Source organism: Protopterus annectens, chromosome 10.part0, assembly GCF_019279795.1.
Source record: "Protopterus annectens isolate FY-2018-M chromosome 10.part0, PAN1.0, whole genome shotgun sequence".
Lineage (NCBI taxonomy): Eukaryota > Metazoa > Chordata > Ceratodontiformes > Protopteridae > Protopterus > Protopterus annectens.
Genome location: NC_056744.1, coordinates 1,513,648,316 through 1,513,661,879, shown reverse-complemented (window position 1 = coordinate 1,513,661,879; position 13,564 = coordinate 1,513,648,316). Strand labels below are relative to the sequence as shown.

Genomic DNA, 13,564 nt, shown 5'->3' with positions numbered 1-13,564 from the left:
GTAAACAGAAAAACATTCCAACAGCATATAAAGCACAGGTCTGGCACATTACTTTTGGCATAGATGATATACAGGGTGGCAAGCAGGAGACAAAAATATAACATGAAGGCATTAACTGATGTATGGCTAACAGCTAGGCTAAGCAACCACCATGTCATGACTCGTAACATTTCAGCCAGACTTTGATGACCTGCTAGGTTGCCTGTGCTTAGATATATGGCAATATACTGGACTGCCCATGCCTTATTGGTATCTCACCTGTGTCCTCCTGATCTACTGTTGATGTCTGTGGTTGTTCATGCTTAGTTACCAGGACTCAGGAGACAGTCCACTGTCTCCTTGAGTTGACTGGCCACTAGCTTAATTTTTACATTGTACAACATGGTACTCATGGTGACTAACTGCTCAGCCTTCTGAGGAGTATATGCTATGCACTGACACATTGTATACACTTTCAATGGTTTTATATGTCATTGTGTGTGCTGCACTGTACTGTATCCATCCATAGGAGGCGCTGATGGGAATAAAATGGGTGTTGTAAGCCATGGCTCTAGTGGATAAACACAGTCACCTGTTGCAATGGAAAGAAAATGACATTACATGTACTTGCTGCATTACAAAAGGTTTAGCTTTGTGCAGTGTCATGCACATATACCTATCTAATATTAGTCCTTCTTGTACTTCCTATCCTTAAACATTGCCTGTAGGGCACTCTGCCCCATATGTAGGTATTTTGCACACTAGCAGGGGCATGCTGCTATTAGGTGTAAGATCAGGCCACTTGACAAGCACATTATGTGACAGCTGAGCAAGGTCCACCTTTTCTGGTTGTATTACCAATAATCATCACCACCAGTGGGGATTTTTATTGGAATGTGGGTAAAACCTATCGCACTGATGTAATTTGAGAAATTGGAAATTTGATAGAATTTTCCATGGCAGACTGTCATTCCTGTAGGGTTATGGAGTATTTCATATACTTACATGCTGTGTAGCATATGACTGATAGGAATCTTTCTAGAATGTGACTTGTAGCTGTCTGGGACACTCCTACAGTTATCGCCTATGTGTTGCTGAAATGTCCTAGAAGTCAGTGCATCACAACATAGTTTCACTTTAGTTTTTAGGGGACTGGGTTACCCCTCAGACTACATGGTGACATATGAGTTGCACATACCCAACCTGTAGTCTGCATGAGCTCTCTGTCAAGCCTGTATCTGTCAGCAATTTCCAGATCTGAGTGCTGGATTAACTGAATCTCAGCTCACTGCTGTTCTGGACAACATTTGCAGGTCTTCCTCAATTGTGGCTTTTAGCATCCCCACCTACTGAACCACCTCTTTGATGTACTGTTTTACTCTGAATATTTCACATAGTTTATTTCTGTTTATAAATGTTTTGCATAGTGTATGCAGTATATGCCTCTGCAAATAATGGTGTGTCCCAACATCTATTTCCAATGTCATTTGTTGCCATTTCACAGACTTATCATGTATGAAATCAGACAAAGGTATGATGATGTCACTAGTTTACATTAACATGTACACCTATCACCTGCTTTTGTGGAATTACCTTTGCTGTATTCTAAGCATAACTATTGCTTGGCATGCTGCTCACAGGGCAAATAAGGTTTTAAATCTGGCCTTTGGATGCCATGTGATCAGTGACTACATGCATAGATAAGTTAGTTGGCAAGATGGAAACGAAATTGTGAGTAGAAGGGAAGATAATAAATGAACACTGCAGTTAATCATCGTTAAGTATTAAATTACTTGACATCACATGGCTGACAGGCAGACAATGCGTATAAAGGTTCTCAACGCTGTCATGAAAGAAGAAACTGCAGTAAACAAAGGTCTTCACTTCACTGGGAAGGCTGCTTTTACAAGTCATCAGACAAGGAGAATCTGTAATAAAACATGTCTTCTCCCTAGAAAAGGGTCTCTTTTCAATATCATTAGTCAAGGAAAACATGATAAAATACACCTCCTATCTCCAAAAGAATCTTTCCTCAGCATCTTCTAAACTGAACCCCTCTTGTATTTCTCCCCAAGTTTCCGATCCTTCCCCCTCTTGCTTACTATTTGTGGTCAGGACTTTGCCTTCTTTTGTTCTGTTTTGTTTTCTCACCATCTCTATAGATTGTGCTTCTTTCTCCCATCTTCCCCATCCCACCTGCCATTACTACTTTTTCTTTTCTTGTGTCCCCTTGCCATTTTTCAATATTCATCTAAACACCCGATGCATATCTTTTCTCAGTGCTAAATTTAACTTTTGCCAGTAATGCCTTATTATGTACCCATTCTCTCCAACTTTGCTCTCTGACTCATATCATCTTATTCTAGTCTGCCTGATAATCTATATCTGTTATTCCCAATACAGTCCCGATTATGCAAACCTATATGTTCCTTAACAGAACTGGTGCTCTTAATCTTCCCTTTTCTTTTATCTTCGCTGTCCTTTCCCAGGCTCCTTTTGGCTTTTTCCACTCCACAGGTAATCTCTACATACTTTCCCAACTCTTTAGCATGGCTGAATCAGGTAGGGTCTAAAAGGCCTTCCTTGCATACAAAAGCTGTAGCATAATACACATCTGCAAAACATGTGCTCTTTGGTCTGGGTCTAATTTTAGTGCTTTCCATAACTGCAACTGCCTTTTTATCTTCAGAATGTTTTGTGTGTTTGTGACTTTCTGCTCCAAAGTGCCACTTATGCATATGTCCAGATATTTATCTGTGTCTTCCCAGAGGCCCATTTCTATTTCTGTTTCCTCCCTGGTCTCCCTTTCTGCCACCCACACAGCCTTTGCGTTATCATTAAACTCGTACCTTGAAACCTTCCCAAAGTTTCTATTACTCCCTGCAGTTTCTTCTGATCCATGTCATGTTGGGTCAATATGATATGTGTATCATCTGCATAGAATGTGATTGTTTTCTCTACCTCCACCCTGTTATACCCATTTAACTATGATTTTCTAATTGCTTCTGCTAGTGGATTAATATACAGTGAAAATAAAAGGGGGATAACAGATATCCCTGTCTTGTCCCTCTTTCAATGTGCACTTTGTCCAAGATTCTTGCCCTTATATTGACAAATGTTTCTACTGAATATATTGTTTGTATTAACCAAATCCACTTTTCAGGAAATCCCCACCTTTCAGCTGTATCAAACATGTAACTCCATCCCACCCAAATGAGTGCCTTCTTAGCATCCAGTGAGAACATTGCCAGTTGTTTCCCTTTTCCTGAGCATCACACATTTTTAGTAACATTTCAGTTAGGCAGTTTGTGTCATACATCCCCTCACAAATCCTTTATATCCATGTTTATAATTTCTTTTAATAGCTTTGCAAATTTTTTGCTTGAATTTGCATAAAGCATTTATAATTATGGTTTAAAACTGAGATGGGTCTGTAGGACAACGTAACCAGCAGGTCTTTCCTTTCTTTATGAATCAAAGAAATCATCACATTTTTCCATGTTTCCAGTGGGTTTTCCCATTTCATTGCATTGTTAAAAATCTTCACCAATTTATATATTACCTTCCTCTTTCCCAGTTTCCCTAATTCAGTTTGTAGTCCATCACTTCCTGGTGTCTTTCCTTTGGCTGTCCTTCCCCATGCCTCCCTAGGTTGTTCTTTGTTATCCTTTCTACTAGTTTACCACCTGAATTTTTTTCCATATCTGGGAACTGCCACTTATTTCCCCATTCCTCCTCTCCAAGTGCCTCACTTCCACCATCTCTGTGTAACTCTTGATGATATTCTTTGACTTTGCTAGAATTCTATCCAACTTCACTTCTACCTCTTTTTTCCATTTTTCTTTATTCTACAAATCCTTTTTTCATCTCCTGCTGCCCCAATTTGACAACCAGAGTTTTAGTAGTTCTATGGCTGGCACTGAAACATACATTTTTCTGTAGCTATTTTTTTTATTCTAAATCCTTTGGTCTTCAAGTTTTTGTATTATTTGTTTAATGTCTGTCAGTCTGTCTGTCTCTTTTTCCTTATTACCCAGAGCCCCATCCTTTTTCTTCTTTGTACATCTGTCAATTCTTCTAACAGAGCATTGTTGTTAGCTCTAATGCATTTTTCTTTCTCCTTAATTTTCCTTTAAATTTCCCTTCTTATTTTATCTTTTGTTCTATTCCATACCCCTCTTGATCGCCAATCCTCACCTGCTTAATTTAATATAAATTGCACCAACCATTCCGTCTGCCTTATTTTCTAATAAGTGTCCTAGTAGTTTCCAGTGCTTTGCTACTATTTCTTCTGATTCTCTTTATTTTCATGCCATGTATCCTAATAGTGTGAGTGGTTTCATTGCTGTCAATCTCACAAAATGCTAATGCTGTATAGTGACTTACTTCCCTATTTAGTCTGTTCCAGCTGCTATGCCTATGGAAGTAAATATGAAAATATCCCGTTTCCTATATTGCCTTCCTAGCTTACAGATATTGGTTATTCCTATGGATTTTAGAAGTTCTCTGAGGAATCTTTCTTTCCTTGGTACCCTTCTGCTTTTTGGACCTCTCGTTGCCTGATCTCTAGATGTAGTTATTTTCCAGTCTCCTAACCAGACTATCCCCTCTTGAAATTTAGCTGCTTCTGCCAATAACTTTCTTAATGTTTTTCTTGTCCTCTCTGGTGGAGAATATACTGATACTGTGATTTTCACCCTTCAATATCTCCTATTATTCCTCCCATCCTATCCTCCCCTATTTTCTAATTTCCCTCCTATCTCCAATGGTTATGAACATTTTTTTAAGAATGACCACTCCCCTTCTCCTCTTGTGTCCCCAAGAAGAACTAATAACTAAATTATACCTCCTACCTCTTCATTTATTATGGTCTTCATTCAACAAGTGTGTTTCTTCCAGGGCTACTATCTGCACATGCATCTTTCTAAAATGCCCCACAGTTCTGCATTGTTTTTTCTTTACTCCCAGGCCATTTACAATCTATGATGGGATATCATATGTACTATCCCCCATCATAGTCTATCTTTCTCCTTTCACTCTTTCCTTTCTGTTTTTCTTCTGTCTGTTCTGTTCCTTTCCTGTCTGGAAAATGGTTTGGGGATTCCCTAGTTTTCCTATTAAGTTTTACCTTTGCTGCATCATCTTCCCTGTTTATGCCTTGGCTGTATGTGGATCGCACCCCTTCCCTCCCCCAACAACTATAGACATATTTACATAATCAACCTTTAGCTTCAGTGTTTCTGTGTCTCTGTAGGTGTCACCCATGCTTTAACTCCTTTGTCTGTTATAACCATGACAGTGCACCCCCTTGCTTTGGGGTTTGTCTGCTCACTCTGTTACTCCTCTCCTGTTCCTGTTTGTTATTTCTTCCCCTATTCCACCTATATCTACTTGTTTTTTATTTGTGTTTTGCTGTCCTCCATTTACTTTCCTCCTCTTCTGTTACATCACCTCTTACTTATCTATTACATATCTCTAACTGCTTCACTTTCCAGGGGTTCTGAGTTTTTACAGACATTTCTTAGGTGTCACATCACTATTTAAAACCCCCTGTTGTCTTTTCTCAGCAGAGCTCCATGGCGAAGCTGCTTCTCAGTACAGTACCTTACCAGAAGTCCAATAATGATACAAATGTTGTAGGAATACATATCTTGCCACTGATAATGATTTGCCCTCTATAGGGATCTGAGAAATGACGAGCACATTGGTGAAACACAGAGTAACAAACTGTGTACATCTTTCTTACATGATGTGTGCCACACTGTCCACAAAAGATGATCTGCAATGGTTCATACATTGCAGAAGTGTACAATAACACACATTAATACAACAGGAAAGGTATGATGAATGGGGCACCTGCCAAGGGCATCAACTTGTAGGAGGTATGTAACTTTGAAAAATAAAAGTTCAAGGGATTGAAAACTACTAAATGATTCTGACAGCTTACAGATGGCTTGTAAACTGTCAAACTGTGCTGTTTTTGAAAGGTGGTCAACTGCAATACCTACAAAAAAGAACTGTTTGACAGTTATATAGTTTACAAGTTATCTATAAACAATCACATTTGCCTAATGACACTTTGCAAACTGTCAAATTGATCTAGGTATCATTAATTAATCACTGTTAACATTGGATCTCTCACTATGGACAGCCAGCAAAGAAAAAAGGCAGAAGGTAAAGCAGCTTTTAAAAGCTGTTAGAATTTATTTCTTCATTTTGCCTCATTTACAAACATTTGACTATATTTGTCAGAATGTTTTTTCTGGCAGGATAATTTGACAAGTCTGTGTCATTTGAAATGTATAGAGATCAAAGGTATGATACTTACAGGGCACACTGTGGGACAGCGGAAGAAATGACTACATAAGAGCAGAAGTCAAAGTAGTTTCATTTGCAAAAAAGCTCAAACAGAGCACAATATGGTGATTCAGGTACATGTGTAGAATAACAGAAGACAATATGTTGAGAAGATTTGGGACAAACAGGAAGAAGGCAAGAGGAAAAGAGGGAATCTAGCAAAGAGGTGAATGGATTGTGTGACAGAAGACTTGAAACAGTCAAGCATGAGTGCTGAAGAAGGTAGGAGAGTGGCATTGATTAGACAGATGGCATCAGTTGACATGACACCTCAACCCCATGTAGAAAATGGAAGAAAGAGGGTTGGTGGTGATGATGATGATGTTGATGATGATGATGAAGAAACTACACTAGTCTTTTGGCTACACTTCCTGTCTTTCTTTTTGTCTTGGAGATTAGGCCTTTGCCTGAGTTTGACAAAATTTGCAGCACTTGTCTTCTTGTTTTTAAAGCTAACTCTGTTTGTAAAGGAGGTTGGCACACCACCTTAAATCCCCCATTCTCCACCTTAAAAAGTAGGTGCAAGGGGGTTATGGGGACACAGTTCCCTTAAAAACAAAATTATCTGTCATTATATCTTAGGGATTTCAAACTCGGGGTCCTGTGAGGGAAGAGGCAGTACTAGTTTTCTGGTTATATTGTGTGCATTTTTTTTTGTTTTGAGGATTGGGGCCCTTGCCTGACTTTGCTAGTCCTCATACAATACTGGCTGTCATTTGAGTTTGAGATACCTGATCTAGCTTAACAAAATGTATAAATGCTTTTAAAAGCTGTTTTACCTTCTGCAGGCTGTGCACTGTGTCTGTCTGCTGTCTATTCCTCTCAACCATCCTTGATTTTGCAGAACATCACTGATTTTGAGTCATATTTTTGTCCTGCCCTGAAAAATGTTTGATTTTCTGGTAAAACACTGGAGATTACACTCAGTCAATAATGTTAGACATTAGAGTTTCATACTTTTTATTTTAATAGAAAATGCATGTTAGCGCAAAATCTACTGCTCTGATAACTTTTTTATGTGACTTAGAGCAATATTTAAAAAAAAATTCCCAGTTTTTGATCCCCCCCCCATTGTTTTGGGATTTGTTGAGAATTCTTAAGCGAAGACGTTGAGACGTGTGCTGCTGTCTTCTTGATAGTATTCGCTAAATACTTTTCCAGATTTCAAGGCAGGTAAAACACTTCATGCATCTACACTTTCACTTTTTTTCTATAACTGGCAGTGCATGTTAAAACTTCATGCAAATGAAAAAATAATGATCGGGTCACTGATCATATCTTTTTATTATGTGTTCTCTGATTATAACTTTTTATTATGTGTTCTCAACATGGGTGTCAAGAGTCACTTCCTGAGTTTGCTCTCAAGGTGTATTTCTTGATATCAGTGTTTCAAACAAATGATAAGCATGTTATGACTGGAGATCCAATCACAGTGCACTATATGACTGCTCAGAGGCAGGCACATTAGGCTGGAGACTTGCATTTCCAGTTGCAATCTCTTTTTAATTTATTTTCATCCCCCGACCATTATTTGAATGTATTCCAAGACATGATTATAATGAGTGTTCCTGCCATTTTCAAATGAATCAGCAAAGCACTCATCATACATACAGTAATGTAACAAAGAACAAAGACTATGGTGTAGGTAAACTGGTCCTCCAAAAAATAAATCATACAATATCACAGTCAAAGGAGGCAGCGGAACACAGCAGTAAAATTCAAGAATTTAATCCCAGAACAAACAGTAGAACAAACAGTAAACGCTTTCGCAGCAGCAGCTGCTTCATCAGACAAATAAAGATCCAAACTGTAGTACTTTTAAACAGCAGAGCAGCCAATTAGCATGCAGAAACAATTAGAAATTAACAAGAGCCCTTAAAGCCACACCAAAAAATGCAGCTCAAAGCTCATTGTATAAACACAAAAACATTTCATTCATAAAAACATATAAAGCATTTCATTCATTCATAAAAACATATAAAGCATTTCATTCAACAGCCAAAAAATGCAGCTCAGAACTCATTATATAAACATGAAAACATTTCATACATAAGAGCATATAGAACATTTCATTCATAAAAACGTTATAAAAATACTGAACATAATTAATATCTATCTGGCTAAGGGCCTATTCATTAAAACTGGTTTAACAGAACATTTATCATTGAGGCCTTTCCCCATATTAGCTTTCATTCTAATAATCCAGTTCAATTCTTTGCTTTCTACCTTAGTTCTATGTGCCCCCCCTTATACCCACATTGACTGTTTCAACAACCATAAACTTAAAATTGTGCTGAGCACTTAGTAACATGATATGCTTATATAAAGCATTAGTCTCAGCTCTCCTGGAGATATCATATTGATGCTCCCTCATCCTGTCGTGTAGCCTACGTGTTGTCATCCCAATGTAGAAACAGTAACAAAACGTGAAGTAGGCTAAATAAACTAGATTCACTGTGTTACAGTTAGCTCTGGCTCTGAAAAACATATTTTTATGCATATCTGGATGTTCAAATGTAGCACTACTGTCAATCAAATGACAGTAGTTACATGCCCGACAAGGAAATGTACCTATATTAAGGTGTGTATCAGTATTGGAGTTAAACTTTGGATAACATAGCAATTTCTTAAGTGATCTCTTATTCTTATACATATAGCTCGGGGCTTCTCCTACTATTGATTCCACTCTCTCATTAGATCTAAGTATATCCCAGTGTTTAGCAAAGATGTCCTTCAATAATCTAATGTTGCTGGCATAAGTAACTGGTACTCTCAGTTTACAGTTGGTCACTTTCTTTTTACAAAATTGAGTGGGTGAAGAGAAATATGGCTTACCCTCCTGAGATCTAGATGTATATGCTCGAGCTGTAACCGAGCTAATTTCTTTCTTATTATAACCCCTCTCAAGGAATCGCTGTTCCATATGTTTCAATTCACAAGAGAAGGTGGAGTCACTTGCTGTCAATCTGGATGTTCTTAACATCTGTGCTGTCACAACATTATTAAAAATGTGCCCAGGATGCATACTTTGTCTGTGGACAAATGCATTCCTATGGCAACTTTTCCTATAGATTTCAGAAATAAAAGCGCCATCAAGTCCCCTGGTAATCCTAACATCAAGAAAATCCATACTTACAGTAGAGCTACTGGCTGTCTGGATGTATGGATGGATGTATGGATTTTCTTGATGTTAGGCCCAAAACTAGGGACACATTTTAAATATTGCTTGTATAATCTTAGAAAGCTGCTAAAATAAAGTGTTTTGTGTTACCATGTGGTTCCTGAAAGATAGTAAGATTGAAACTTAAATAGCTATCATTATTTAATGAATTCAGGTCTCACTGATTTGCCAGAAAAACACAAATTTTACGAGGAACAGACCAAACGTATGAGCCAAATATTCTGTGAAAATCTGGACAGTGGAGAGCTATGGACTCAACTTCCTGAATCACAAGTGGTGGTATGGATAGAGAGTTCAAGCTCTTGTTTGAGCCTGAGTAACACTAACCACCAGGTATACCTAGCTGGGGAATTTTACACAGACACACACACACACGGGAGCAGCATGACTCCTGCAAATAAAAGAACAAAACTCTCCTTACCGACATGACTCTGGTTCTGGCAGCATCAATGGAACAGTGGCAGCAAAACTCCTGTAACACAGAGCAATAAGAGAACAAGAACATCTAGTTTAGTTAGTTAAACTTCTGCGCACGAATCCACATTAGAGTGAAAACTCCACTTCATTCATTTTTCCCGACAGGTCTTGCAGCTGCAAAAGTGGGACTCCCCCTCCCCCTGGCTCTATGGTTCCAGCACCCATGTTTGCAAAAGAGAAGTAGTGAACTGTAGGTTCAGTAATAAGATCTCTGGAGAAGATGCCTGAATCAGGAGGTCATCTGAGTAAGGGAAAATTTAGATGACTTGAAGCCTGCACAAAGCAATTACAGGTGCTAGGCATTTGTTGAATAATCCTGAGGCAGTAGAAAGGCCAAAGGGCAAATCAAAGAACTGCAGAATGCAAGGAAGCAACAGAGAAATGTAAAAATGTCCTGTAAAGAGGGTGAATAGGAATGTGAAGATAGGTATCCTTGATATCCACTGATGCCATAAATACATGAGGAAGAATTAGAGGAAATAATTTGGCCATGTCAAATCCTGAGCTGTTGGACATGCTACACTTAAAGAAATCCCAATCCCTCAGAGCCACACGCTCCAGGGATCTAAACCTTGTCATCAAAATAAACAAAACATGCTGGAGGGATAGGTTCCTGACCCAAAGACTCCTCAGACTCTGGAATACACTGCCCATACATGTCAAGCAGAGTGCCTCTTTGGCCCTCTTCAAAAGGAACCTTGACAACTGGATGGGAGAAAGGAAATTCACCCCAGGGATCACGTCAGTCACCCTGCTAGACAAGGGTCCAGGGAAGTAACTAGTGTGGGAAGAAATAGCCAGGGAATTGTTATGGCTAGGCTTGTATAGGCCCTAGGGCTGATAGCCTAGTACCAACCTATGAACCTATGAACCTATAAGGTTTGAAGGGAAAGCATGCAGAAGGAAGGAACCTTCAAGAAGGTGTTAAGGTGAGAGAGGTGCATAATTGGTCTCCAACGACTGCCTTTTCTAGGCACTAGAAACATTCTGGAATAAAAACCTCTTCTTCTGTGAGTGAGGGGAACCTCCTGAATAGTTCCCTGATTTAACAACTCCTGAAGGACCTATAGGAATAAATGCAACTGTTCCTGAGGTAGCTTAGGATTGCCCCCAAAAAGGGGGAAGATATTTCCAGACAATAAAAGAATAATGGAAAGAATCCATGTGTCCTGAGTTATGTTTTCCCAAACAAGAAGAGATGGGGAAAGATGAAGGGAAGGAAAAATAAGGCTGTGGTGAAAGTAGCAGTCACAGACTACCTGGCTTGTCAGGAAAGGGTTGCTTCTGGATAGAAGCAGACTGAAAGGTCTTAGGTGGAGGAGGCCTACTACCACCCTTCCTATTTTTAGAAGGAGGAGTGCCAGCTTATTTCTCCACAAAAGCAGTCTTGGAAGGATAATTTCTGTGAAATTTAGGCAAAGGCGAGACAAAAATGTGTTTCAAATCCTGAAGTTCCTTACCTTTTTCGTGAAAAGACTTAGACAATTCAGCAGCAGCAGAACCAAACAAAGCTTTATTATCCAGAGGAGCATCCAGTAATTTAGCTTTAATGTCATCTGGCAGTGGTTGAAGTCTTAACCAGGAGTACCTTCTCTGAACAGAGCCTGATGCAACTGCCCTAGAAGATGCTTTTGCTGCATCATAACTACACTTACTAGAATGTCTTGCAACCTGAGAAGAGGCTGCCAGTAACAACAAGGAATTAGGATTCCCTTCTGAATCAGAAGGTTCAGAAATAACTTGTGCTGTTTGAGAAAGAAGAGCCAAATCATGTCTGGTCATATGTGTCTGATAATTAATACATGGAAAGCTAGGGTGACAGAAGTGTAAACCTTTTTCCCCTAATCTTTCTAGAGTCCTACTTTCCTTATCAGAAGGGAGAAGTGTAGTAGGTGGCAGCAATCTGTAAGGTTTATCTGATGCCACAGAGACCACAGCAGGATCAGATGATGGACATCTCCAAAGAAATTTGCTATCTTCTGGCACTTTGTAAAAATGGTCTAGCTTCTTAGGGGCTGGAGGCTGTGGATCAGGACTTTGAGATGCTGAATTAAAAGCACCCATCAAGACAGGCAAAACTAGAGGAACAGCAGAAGGAGAAGGTGGCTCCATTTGTATTAAGTCATAGTATCTCTTCTGCACATCAATAACCTGTGAACTATACCATTTGAAAATATCCCTCATTTTTGAAATAGCTTCCCCAAAACTAAGCTCTTCAATGGGAGAATCAGTGTCGTTAGACTCCTCTTCTGGAGAAGCGTACTCCAGAGGAGAAGGAATTTGGGTAGAGTACGCTAAGGATTCAAATTCTGAAGAAAAATCTCCCTCAGAAGATTCCTGTTCCCTTATTGTTTTAAGTGGGGAAGATGTCCAAGGCAGAATAGGGACAGAGACATCAGAAGGGGCTTAAGAGCCATAAGTGCATTAAATAAGCCCTGGGTAAAACTCTGCCATTCACTTTGTGGTTCTCTAGAAGAAGTGACATGTTTGGTCTTTTGCTTCTTTTTAAGGTGTATGTCCACCTTATTGAAAGCAACTGTAGTCGGTAATTCGTCTCTAACTAATATTTGAGGGATCCCCATAGGGCCTTCTGAGACAATGAGTTGCAGTTCCCCCTGTACATCTGAAAAAGATGTCTGCAGAGCCTCTGAGAATATGTCTGTTGTCAATCCACAGTGATCTCTGAACCAGTACCAGATGAGGAGTCCAAACCAAGCATCAGACATGTCTTCAGGCCTTCATCTGCCTTGAGAGAAACATCCAACATATGAGGTGCAGTTGAAGAGTCAGACCAAGGCTGTTTTGGCCTTTCTTTTCAAAGTGAACTCACTAGAAGACCCAAACATACCCTCCATCACTTATTTCGTAATGCATTCTCTAGATAAATAGATAATCCAACATGGTTCTCTAGATAAATAGAAAGCAAGGACAGCTGACTTCATAAAGTTTTAGGCACAAAGGCCTGGCAAGTGGAGCAAGTTTTATGGTCATGAGTAGGCCATACACAAAAATAAGCACTACTTGTGACTATCTATATGTGGAATCTGTCTCCCACACTGGCATTTGCCTTTCCTGGATGACAAGAAGCCCTCATAAAACAGTAGAAAGTTAAAAAAAAAACAAGGCACTTATCTAAAACTGGCTTGAAATAACAGCAAATGTCTCGGGCGAACAGACCAATGATCAAAGATGGTGTTCAGACTGGCAGAAGACAAATTCTGAAGATAGTATGTGCGGAGGTCACTTTGTTGGTCCGTAAGTGGTATGCCTATGTGCGATGTCCCATGTACTTGCAAGTAGTTAAAGACTTTGTTATACTGGCCAGACATCAGGTTGCTCTTGGCGGGGAATCCCTCATGTTAAGAATAGTGCAAGAGTTGAATAGAAGGACATTTTCAGTTACAGAAATAAGTATGTATCAGCACACAACTTCAAAACATAACAAAAATACCAAGTTATTCTCACTACAGTATAGATAATAGTATAGTTAATTCTAAACATTTTTTTTGTAAAAGAAATTGTAAAATGTATCTTAGCACATCCAAATGCATGTTAATTTCTGAATATATT

At 39.1% G+C, this 13,564-nt stretch overlaps 1 protein-coding gene across 1 annotated transcript in view; it reads right to left on the bottom strand.

Annotated features, from left to right (window-relative positions):
• Positions 1–13,564, bottom strand: part of LOC122814324 (zinc-binding protein A33-like) — a 1,202,255-nt gene that overhangs the window by 696,816 nt on the left and 491,875 nt on the right. The window lies entirely within an intron of this gene.